Genomic DNA, 10,938 nt, shown 5'->3' on the forward strand with positions numbered 1-10,938 from the left:
TTGCAGTTTCGTACCTTGAGCCCATAATGAAGTTACGGTAAATGTTTCTCGGATGCTCCCGTAAGTGGTTTCGTGAGATTCGATACCATTTGAAGTGATAAACTGACACTTACGGATTAGAAGTTGCGAGAGGAAGATTGTAGAGAGTAGCGTCAATCTCAAGGATGGTCTGTTTTCTGACGTTTTTCTCATTTTTCTCTGGAACCGTTGGACGAATTGATGCCAGAATTTCACAATACACCTCACCTTCGAGCAACTTTTTGAGTACTTTTTGTGTGCAAAGCAGCGATTTATTCAAGTATGTGAAGCGAAAACTAAGCTTTTTTACTTTAACGTCAGTTTGTTTACGTCCGTTAGGTGAAGCCGTTGCATTGCCTTTTCATATACCCGTTTTGGCCTTCTCCACGGAAATCTTTAGTAAAAGGCGAAAGATTTGTGCGTGAACTGAAGAAAGCCCAGAGTTCAAATATGTGATATGTGCACCGATTTATTCAGCGTCTCATCAAAAATGAAAACATTTTTGAAAACTACAAGTCTCATGCGTTTTAGTGGTGAAAAAATAAATTAAAAAATCGTTCGGGAAATGAGTTTACTCCCTGGGTACTATCTTTGTATACTTTTGACTATACGGGCCAAGCCCGGGATTTACGGGAAATCGCGGGTTTTCGTTTGCCGGTCATTAAACCTGTTTCATTAAGGGTCTCATCAAAAATGAAAACATTTTCGAAAACTACAAGTCTCATGCGTTTTAGTGGTGAAAAAAAAATTTAAAAAATCGTTCGGGAAATGAGTTTACTCCCTGGGTACTTTCTTTGTATACATTCGACTATACGGTCCAAGCCCGGGATTTACGGGAAATCGCGGGATTTCGTTTGCCGGCGATTAAACCTCTTTTATTAAGCCTCTCATCAAAAATGAAAACATTTTTGAAAACTGCAAGTCTCATGCGTTTTAGTGGTGAAAAGATAATTGAAAAAATCGTTTCGGAAATGAGTTTACTCACAGGGTACTTTCTTTGCATACATTCGACTATACGGGCCAAGCCCGGGATTTACGGGAAATCGCGGGTTTTCGTTTGCCGGCGATTAAACTTCTTCTATTCTGCGTCTCATCAAAAATGAAAACATTTTTAAAAACTACAAGTCTCATGGGCTTTAGTGGTGAAATAATAATTTAAATAATCGTTTGGGAAATGAGTTTACTCCCTGGGTACTTTCTTTGTATACTTTTGACTATACGGGCCGAGTCCGGGATTTACGGGAAATCGCGGGTTTTCGTTTGCCGGCGATTAAACTTCTTTTATTCAGCGTCTCATCAAAAATGAAAACATTTTTAAAAACTACAAGTCTCAGGGGCTTTAGTGGTGAAAAAATAATTCAAAAAATCGTTTGGGAAATTAGTTTACTCCCTGCGTACTTTCTTTGTATACTTTTGACTATACGGGCCGAGTCCGGGATTTACGGGAAATCGCAGGTTTTCGTTTGCCGGTGATTAAATTTCTTTTATTCAGCGTCTCATCAAAAATGAAAACATTTTTGAAAACTACAAGTCTCATGCGTTTTAGTGGTGAAAAAATAAATTAAAAAATCGTTCGGGAAATGAGTTTACTCCCTGGGTACTATCTTTGTATACTTTTGACTATACGGGCCAAGCCCGGGATTTACGGGAAATCGCGGGTTTTCGTTTGCCGGCCATTAAACCTGTTTCATTAAGGGTCTCATCAAAAATGAAAACATTTTCGAAAACTACAAGTCTCATGCGTTTTAGTGGTGAAAAAAAAATTTAAAAAATCGTTCGGGAAATGAGTTTACTCCCTGGGTACTTTCTTTGTATACATTCGACTATACGGGCCAAGCCCGGGATTTACGGGAAATCGCGGGATTTCGTTTGCCGGCGATTAAACCTCTTTTATTAAGCCTCTCATCAAAAATGAAAACATTTTTGAAAACTGCAAGTCTCATGCGTTTTAGTGGTGAAAAGATAATTGAAAAAATCGTTTCGGAAATGAGTTTACTCACAGGGTACTTTCTTTGCATACATTCGACTATACGGGCCAAGCCCGGGATTTACGGGAAATCGCGGGTTTTCGTTTGCCGGCGATTAAACTTCTTTTATTCTGCGTCTCATCAAAAATGAAAACATTTTTAAAAACTACAAGTCTCATGGGCTTTAGTGGTGAAATAATAATTTAAATAATCGTTTGGGAAATGAGTTTACTCCCTGGGTACTTTCTTTGTATACTTTTGACTATACGGGCCGAGTCCGGGATTTACGGGAAATCGCAGGTTTTCGTTTGCCGGCGATTAAACTTCTTTTATTCAGCGTCTCATCAAAAATGAAAACATTTTTAAAAACTACAAGTCTCAGGGGCTTTAGTGGTGAAAACATAATTCAAAAAATCGTTTGGGAAATTAGTTTACTCCCTGGGTACTTTCTTTGTATACTTTTGACTATACGGGCCGAGTCCGGGATTTACGGGAAATCGCAGGTTTTCGTTTGCCGGCGATTAAATTTCTTTTATTCAGCGTCTCATCAAAAATGAAAACATTTTTGAAAACTACAAGTCTCATGCGTTTTAGTGGTGAAAAAATAAATTAAAAAATCGTTCGGGAAATGAGTTTACTCCCTGGGTACTATCTTTGTATACTTTTGACTATACGGGCCAAGCCCGGGATTTACGGGAAATCTCGTGTTTTCGTTTGCCGGCGATTAAACCTCTTTCATTAAGCGTCTCATCAAAAATGAAAACATTTTTGAAAACTACAAGTCTCATGCGTTTTAGTGGTGAAAAAATAAATTAAAAAATCGTTCGGGAAATGAGTTTACTCCCTGGGTACTATCTTTGTATACTTTTGACTATACGGGCCAAGCCCGGGATTTACGGGAAATCGCGGGTTTTCGTTTGCCGGCCATTAAACCTGTTTCATTAAGGGTCTCATCAAAAATGAAAACATTTTCGAAAACTACAAGTCTCATGCGTTTTAGTGGTGAAAAAAAAATTTAAAAAATCTTTCGGGAAATGAGTTTACTCCCTGGGTACTTTCTTTGTATACATTCGACTATACGGGCCAAGCCCGGGATTTACGGGAAATCGCAGGTTTTCGTTTGCCGGCGATTAAATTTCTTTTATTCAGCGTCTCATCAAAAATGAAAACATTTTTGAAAACTACAAGTCTCATGCGTTTTAGTGGTGAAAAAATAAATTAAAAAATCGTTCGGGAAATGAGTTTACTCCCTGGGTACTATCTTTGTATACTTTTGACTATACGGGCCAAGCCCGGGATTTACGGGAAATCTCGGGTTTTCGTTTTCCGGCGATTAAACCTCTTTCATTAAGCGTCTCATCAAAAATGAAAACATTTTTGAAAAATACAAGTCTCATGCGTTTTAGTGTTGAAAAAATAAATTAAAAAATCGTTCTGGAAATGAGTTTACTCACAGGGTACTTTCTTTGTATACATTCGACTATACGGGCCAAGCCCGGGATTTACGGGAAATCGCGGGATTTCGTTTGCCGGCGATTAAACCTCTTTTATTAAGCCTCTCATCAAAAATGAAAACATTTTTGAAAACTGCAAGTCTCATGCGTTTTAGTGGTGAAAAGATAATTGAAAAAATCGTTTCGGAAATGAGTTTACTCACAGGGTACTTTCTTTGCATACATTCGACTATACGTGCCAAGCCTGGGATTTACGGGAAATTGCGGGTTTTTGTTTGCCGGCGATTAAACAACTTTCATTAAGCGTCTCATCAAAAATGAAAACATTTCTGAAAACTACAAGTCTCATGCGTTTTAGTGGTGAAAATTAATTTAAAAAATCGTTCGGGAAATGAGTTTACTCCCTGGGTACTTTCTTTGTATACTTTTGACTATACGGGCCGAGTCCGGGATTTACGGGAAGTCGCGGGTTTTCGTTTGCAGGCAATTAAACTTCTTTTATTCAGCGTCTCATCAAAAATGAAAACATTTTTAAAAACTACAAGTCTCGTGGGCTTTAGTGGTGAAATAATAATTTAAAAAATCGTTCGGGAAATGAGTTTACACCCCGGGTACTTTCTTTGTATACTTTTGACTATACGGGCCGAGTCCGGGATTTTCGGGAAATCGCAGGTTTTCGTTTGCCGGCCATTAAACCTGTTTCATTAAGGGTCTCATCAAAAATGAAAACATTTTCGAAAACTACAAGTCTCATGCGTTTTAGTGTTGAAAAAATAAATTAAAAAATCGTTCTGGAAATGAGTTTACTCACAGGGTACTTTCTTTGTATACATTCCACTATACGGGCCAAGCCCGGGATTTACGGGAAATCGCGGGTTTTCGTTTGCCGGCCATTAAACCTGTTTCATTAAGGGTCTCATCAAAAATGAAAACATTTTCGAAAACTACAAGTCTCATGCGTTTTAGTGGTGAAAAAAAAATTTAAAAAATCGTTCGGGAAATGAGTTTACTCCCTGGGTACTTTCTTTGTATACATTCGACTATACGGGCCAAGCCCGGGATTTACGGGAAATCGCGGGATTTCGTTTGCCGGCGATTAAACCTCTTTTATTAGGCCTCTCATCAAAAATGAAAACATTTTTGAAAACTGCAAGTCTCATGCGTTTTAGTGGTGAAAAGATAATTGAAAAAATCGTTTCGGAAATGAGTTTACTCACAGGGTACTTTCTTTGCATACATTCGACTATACGGGCCAAGCCCGGGATTTACGGGAAATCGCGGGTTTTTGTTTGCCGGCGATTAAACAACTTTCATTAAGCGTCTCATCAAAAATGAAAACATTTCTGAAAACTACAAGTCTCATGCGTTTTAGTGGTGAAAATTAATTTAAAAAATCGTTCGGGAAATGAGTTTACTCCCTGGGTACTTTCTTTGTATACTTTTGACTATACGGGCCGAGTCCGGGATTTACGGGAAGTCGCGGGTTTTTGTTTGCGGGCAATTAAACTTCTTTTATTCAGCGTCTCATCAAAAATGAAAACATTTTTAAAAACTACAAGTCTCATGGGCTTTAGTGGTGAAATAATAATTTAAAAAATCGTTCGGGAAATGAGTTTACACCCCGGGTACTTTCTTTGTATACTTTTGACTATACGGGCCGAGTCCGGGATTTACAGGAAATCGCAGGTTTTCGTTTGCCGGCTATTAAACTTCTTTTATTCAGCGTCTCATCAAAAATGAAAACATTTTTGAAAACTACAAGTCTCATGCGTTTTAGTGGTGAAAAAATAATTTAAAAAATCGTTCGAGAAATGCATTTACTCCCTGGGTACTTTCTTTGTATACTTTTGACTATACGGGCCGAGTCCGGGATTTACAGGAAGTCGCGGGTTTTCGTTTACCGGCGATTAAACTTCTTTTATTCAGCGTCTCATCAAAAATGAAAACATTTTTAAAAACTACAAGTCTCATGGGATTTAGTGGTGAAAAAATAATTCAAAAAATCGTTTGGGAAATTAGTTTACTCCCTGGGTACTTTCTTTGTATACTTTTGACTATACGGGCCGAGTCCGGGATTTACGGGAAATCGCAGGTTTTCGTGTGCCGGCGATTAAATTTCTTTTATTCAGCGTCTCATCAAAAATGAAAACATTTTCGAAAACTACAAGTCTCATGCGTTTTAGTGGTGAAAAAAAAATTTAAAAAATCGTTCGGGAAATGAGTTTACTCCCTGGGTACGTTCTTTGATAACATTCGACTATACGGGCCAAGCCGGGATTTACGGGAAATCGCGGGATTTCGTTTGCCGGCGATTAAACCTCTTTTATTAAGCCTCTCATCAAAAATGAAAACATTTTTGAAAACTGCAAGTCTCATGCGTTTTAGTGGTGAAAAGATAATTGAAAAAATCGTTTCGGAAATGAGTTTACTCACAGGGTACTTTCTTTGTATACATTCGACTATACGGGCCAAGCCCGGGATTTACGGGAAATCGCGGGTTTTTGTTTGCCGGCGATTAAAAAACTTTCATTAAGCGTCTCATCAAAAATGAAAACATTTCTGAAAACTACAAGTCTCATGCGTTTTAGTGGTGAAAATTAATTTAAAAAATCGTTCGGGAAATGAGTTTACTCCCTGGGTACTTTCTTTGTATACTTTTGACTATACGGGCCGAGTCCGGGATTTACGGGAAGTCGCGGGTTTTCGTTTGCCGGCAATTAAACTTCTTTTATTCAGCGTCTCATCAAACATGAAAACATTTTTGAAAACTACAAGTCTCATGCGTTTTAGTGGTGAAAAGATAATTGAAAAAATCGTTTCGGAAATGAGTTTACTCACAGGGTACTTTCTTTGTATACATTCGACTATACGGGCCAAGCCCGGGATTTACGGGAAATCGCGGGTTTTTGTTTGCCGGCGATTAAACAACTTTCATTAAGCGTCTCATCAAAAATGAAAACATTTCTGAAAACTACAAGTCTCATGCGTTTTAGTGGTGAAAATTAATTTAAAAAATCGTTCGGGAAATGAGTTTACTCCCTGGGTACTTTCTTTGTATACTTTTGACTATACGGGCCGAGTCCGGGATTTACGGGAAGTCGCGGGTTTTCGTTTGCCGCCAATTAAACTTCTTTTATTCAGCGTCTCATCAAAAATGAAAACATTTTTAAAAACTACAAGTCTCATGGGCTTTAGTGGTGAAATAATAATTTAAAAAATCGTTCGGGAAATGAGTTTACACCCCGGGTACTTTCTTTGTATACTTTTGACTATACGGGCCGAGTCCGGGATTTACGGGAAATCGCAGGTTTTCGTTTGCCGGCAATTAAACTTCTTTTATTCAGCGTCTCATCAAACATGAAAACATTTTTGAAAACTACAAGTCTCATGCGTTTTAGTGGTGAAAAAATAATTTAAAAAATCGTTCGAGAAATGCGTTTACTCCCTGGGTACTTTCTTTGTATACTTTTGACTATACGGGCCGAGTCCGGGATTTACGGGAAGTCGCGGGTTTTCGTTTACCGGCGATTAAACTTCTTTTATTAAGCGTCTCATCAAAAATGAAAACATTTTTAAAAACTACAGGTCTTATGCGTTTTAGTGGTGAAAAAATAAATTAAAAAATCGTTCGGGAAATGAGTTTACTCCCTGGGTACTATCTTTGTATACTTTTGACTATACGGGCCAAGCCCGGGATTTACGGGAAATCTCGGGTTTTCGTTTGCCGGCGATTAAACCACTTTCATTAAGCCTCTCGTCAAAAATAAAAACATTTCTGAAAACTACAAGTCTCATGCATTTTAGTGGTGAAAAAATAATTTAAAAATTCGTTCGGGAAATGAGTTTACTCACTGGGTACTTTCCTTGTATACTTTTGACTATACGGGCCGAGTCCGGGATTTACAGGAAATCGCGGGTTTTCGTTTGCCGGCGATTAAACTTCTTTTATTCTGCGTCTCATCAAAAATGAAAACATTTTTAAACACTACAAGTCTCATGGGCTTTAGTGGTGAAATAATAATTTAAATAATCGTTTAGGAAATGAGTTTACTCCCTGGGTACTTTCTTTGTATACTTTTGACTATACGGGCCGAGTCCGGGATTGACGGGAAATCGCCGGATTTCGTTTGCCGGCGATTAAACCTCTTTTATTAAGCCTCTCATCAAAAATGAAAACATTTTTGAAAACTGCAAGTCTCATGCGTTTTAGTGGTGAAAAGATAATTGAAAAAATCGTTTCGGAAATGAGTTTACTCACAGGGTACTTTCTTTGTATACATTCGACTATACGGGCCAAGCCCGGGATTTACGGGAAATCGCGGGTTTTTGTTTGCCGGCGATTAAAAAACTTTCATTAAGCGTCTCATCAAAAATGAAAACATTTCTGAAAACTACAAGTCTCATGCGTTTTCGTGGTGAAAATTAATTTAAAAAATCGTTCGGGAAATGAGTTTACTCCCTGGGTACTTTCTTTGTATACTTTTGACTATACGGGCCGAGTCTGGGATTTACGGGAAGTCGCGGGTTTTCGTTTGCCGGCAATTAAACTTCTTTTATTCAGCGTCTCATCAAAAATGAAAACATTTTTAAAAACTACAAGTCTCATGGGCTTTAGTGGTGAAAAAATAATTTAAAAAATCGTTCGGGAAATGAGTTTACACCCCGGGTACTTTCTTTGTATCCTTTTGACTATACGGGCCGAGTCCGGGATTTACGGGAAATCGCAGGTTTTCGTTTGCCGGCAATTAAACTTCTTTTATTCAGCGTCTCATCAAACATGAAAACATTTTTGAAAACTACAAGTCTCATGCGTTTTAGTGGTGAAAAGATAATTGAAAAAATCGTTTCGGAAATGAGTTTACTCACAGGGTACTTTCTTTGTATACATTCGACTATACGGGCCAAGCCCGGGATTTACGGGAAATCGCGGGTTTTTGTTTGCCGGCGATTAAACAACTTTCATTAAGCGTCTCATCAAAAATGAAAACATTTCTGAAAACTACAAGTCTCATGCGTTTTAGTGGTGAAAATTAATTTAAAAAATCGTTCGGGAAATGAGTTTACTCCCTGGGTACTTTCTTTGTATACTTTTGACTATACGGGCCGAGTCCGGGATTTACGGGAAGTCGCGGGTTTTCGTTTGCCGCCAATTAAACTTCTTTTATTCAGCGTCTCATCAAAAATGAAAACATTTTTAAAAACTACAAGTCTCATGGGCTTTAGTGGTGAAATAATAATTTAAAAAATCGTTCGGGAAATGAGTTTACACCCCGGGTACTTTCTTTGTATACTTTTGACTATACGGGCCGAGTCCGGGATTTACGGGAAATCGCAGGTTTTCGTTTGCCGGCAATTAAACTTCTTTTATTCAGCGTCTCATCAAACATGAAAACATTTTTGAAAACTACAAGTCTCATGCGTTTTAGTGGTGAAAAAATAATTTAAAAAATCGTTCGAGAAATGCGTTTACTCCCTGGGTACTTTCTTTGTATACTTTTGACTATACGGGCCGAGTCCGGGATTTACGGGAAGTCGCGGGTTTTCGTTTACCGGCGATTAAACTTCTTTTATTCAGCGTCTCATCAAAAATGAAAACATTTTTGAAAACTACAAGTCTCATGCGTTTTAGTGGTGAAAAAATAATGTAAAAAATCGTTCGAGAAATGCGTTTACTCCCTGGGTACTTTCTTTGTATACTTTTGACTATACGGGCCGAGTCCGGGATTTACGGGAAGTCGCGGGTTTTCGTTTACCGGCGATTTAACTTCTTTTATTAAGCGTCTCATCAAAAATGAAAACATTTTTAAAAACTACAGGTCTTATGCGTTTTAGTGGTGAAAAAATAAATTAAAAAATCGTTCGGGAAATGAGTTTACTCCCTGGGTACTATCTTTGTATACTTTTGACTATACGGGCCAAGCCCGGGATTTACGGGAAATCTCGGGTTTTCGTTTGCCGGCGATTAAACCACTTTCATTAAGCTTCTCGTCAAAAATGAAAACATTTCTGAAAACTACAAGTCTCATGCATTTTAGTGGTGAAAAAATAATTTAAAAATTCGTTCGGGAAATGAGTTTACTCACTGGGTACTTTCCTTGTATACTTTTGACTATACGGGCCGAGTCCGGGATTTACAGGAAATCGCGGGTTTTCGTTTGCCGGCGATTAAACTTCTTTTATTCTGCGTCTCATCAAAAATGAAAACATTTTTAAACACTACAAGTCTCATGGGCTTTAGTGGTGAAATAATAATTTAAATAATCGTTTAGGAAATGAGATTACTCCCTGGGCACTTTCTTTGTATACTTTTGACTATACGGGCCGAGTCCGGGATTGACTCGGCCCGTATAGTCAAAAGTATACAAAGAAAGTACCCAGGGTGTAAACTCATTTCCCGAACGATTTTTTAAATTATTTTTTCACCACTAAAACGCATGAGACTTGTAGTTTTCAAAAATGTTTTCATTTTTGATGAGACGCTGAATAAAAGACGTTTAATCGCCGGCAAACAAAAACCTGCGATTTCCCGTAAATCCCGGACTCGGCCCGTATAGTCAAAAGTATACAAAGAAAGTACCCAGGGAGTAAACTCATTTCCCAAACGATTATTTAAATTATTATTTCACCACTAAAGCCCATGAGACTTGTAGTGTTTAAAAATGTTTTCATTTTTGATGAGACGCAGAATAAAAGAAGTTTAATCGCCGGCAAACGAAAACCCGCGATTTCCTGTAAATCCCGGACTCGGCCCGTATAGTCAAAAGTATACAAGGAAAGTACCCAGTGAGTAAACTCATTTCCCGAACGAATTTTTAAACTATTTTTTCACCACTAAAATGCATGAGACTTGTAGTTTTCAGAATTGTTTTTATTTTTGATGAGAAGCTTAATGAAAATGGTTTAATCGCCGGCAAACGAAAAACCGCGATTTCCCGTAAATCCCGGGCTTGGCCCGTATAGTCGAATGTATACAAATAAAAAACGTTGTGAGTAAACTCTTTTCCAAAACGATTTTTTAAATTATCTTTTCACCACTAAAACGCTTGAGACTTTTAGTTTTCAAAAATGTTTTTATTTTTGATGAGACGCTGAATAAAAGAAGTATAATCGCCGGTAAACGAAAACCCGCGACTTCCCGTAAATCCCGGACTCGGCCCGTATAGTCAAAAGTATACAAAGAAAGTACCCAGGGAGTAAACGCATTTCTCGAACGATTTTTTAAATTATTTTTTCACCACTAAAACGCATGAGACTTGTAGTTTTCAAAAATGTTTTCATTTTTGGTGAGACGCTGAATAAAAGAAGTTTAATAGCCGGCAAACGAAAACCTGCGATTTCCCGTAAATCCCGGACTCGGCCCGTATAGTCAAAAGTATACAAAGAAAGTACCCGGGGTGTAAACTCATTTCCCGAACGATTTTTTAAATTATTATTTCACCACTAAAGCCCATGAGACTTGTAGTTTTTAAAAATGTTTTCATTTTTGATGAGACGCTGAA

General features: G+C 37.9%; 1 non-coding gene across 1 annotated transcript; it reads right to left on the reverse strand.

Annotated features, from left to right (window-relative positions):
• Positions 1-346: 346 nt before the first annotated feature.
• LOC130613366 (U5 spliceosomal RNA) lies at positions 347-464 on the reverse strand. The gene has a single exon (XR_008975658.1). It is a non-coding gene; the product is annotated as a U5 spliceosomal RNA (small nuclear RNA).
• Positions 465-10,938: the final 10,474 nt, after the last annotated feature.

The sequence above is a fragment of the Hydractinia symbiolongicarpus genome, chromosome 10 (assembly GCF_029227915.1).
Source record: "Hydractinia symbiolongicarpus strain clone_291-10 chromosome 10, HSymV2.1, whole genome shotgun sequence".
In the NCBI taxonomy this organism is placed as follows: domain Eukaryota; kingdom Metazoa; phylum Cnidaria; class Hydrozoa; order Anthoathecata; family Hydractiniidae; genus Hydractinia; species Hydractinia symbiolongicarpus.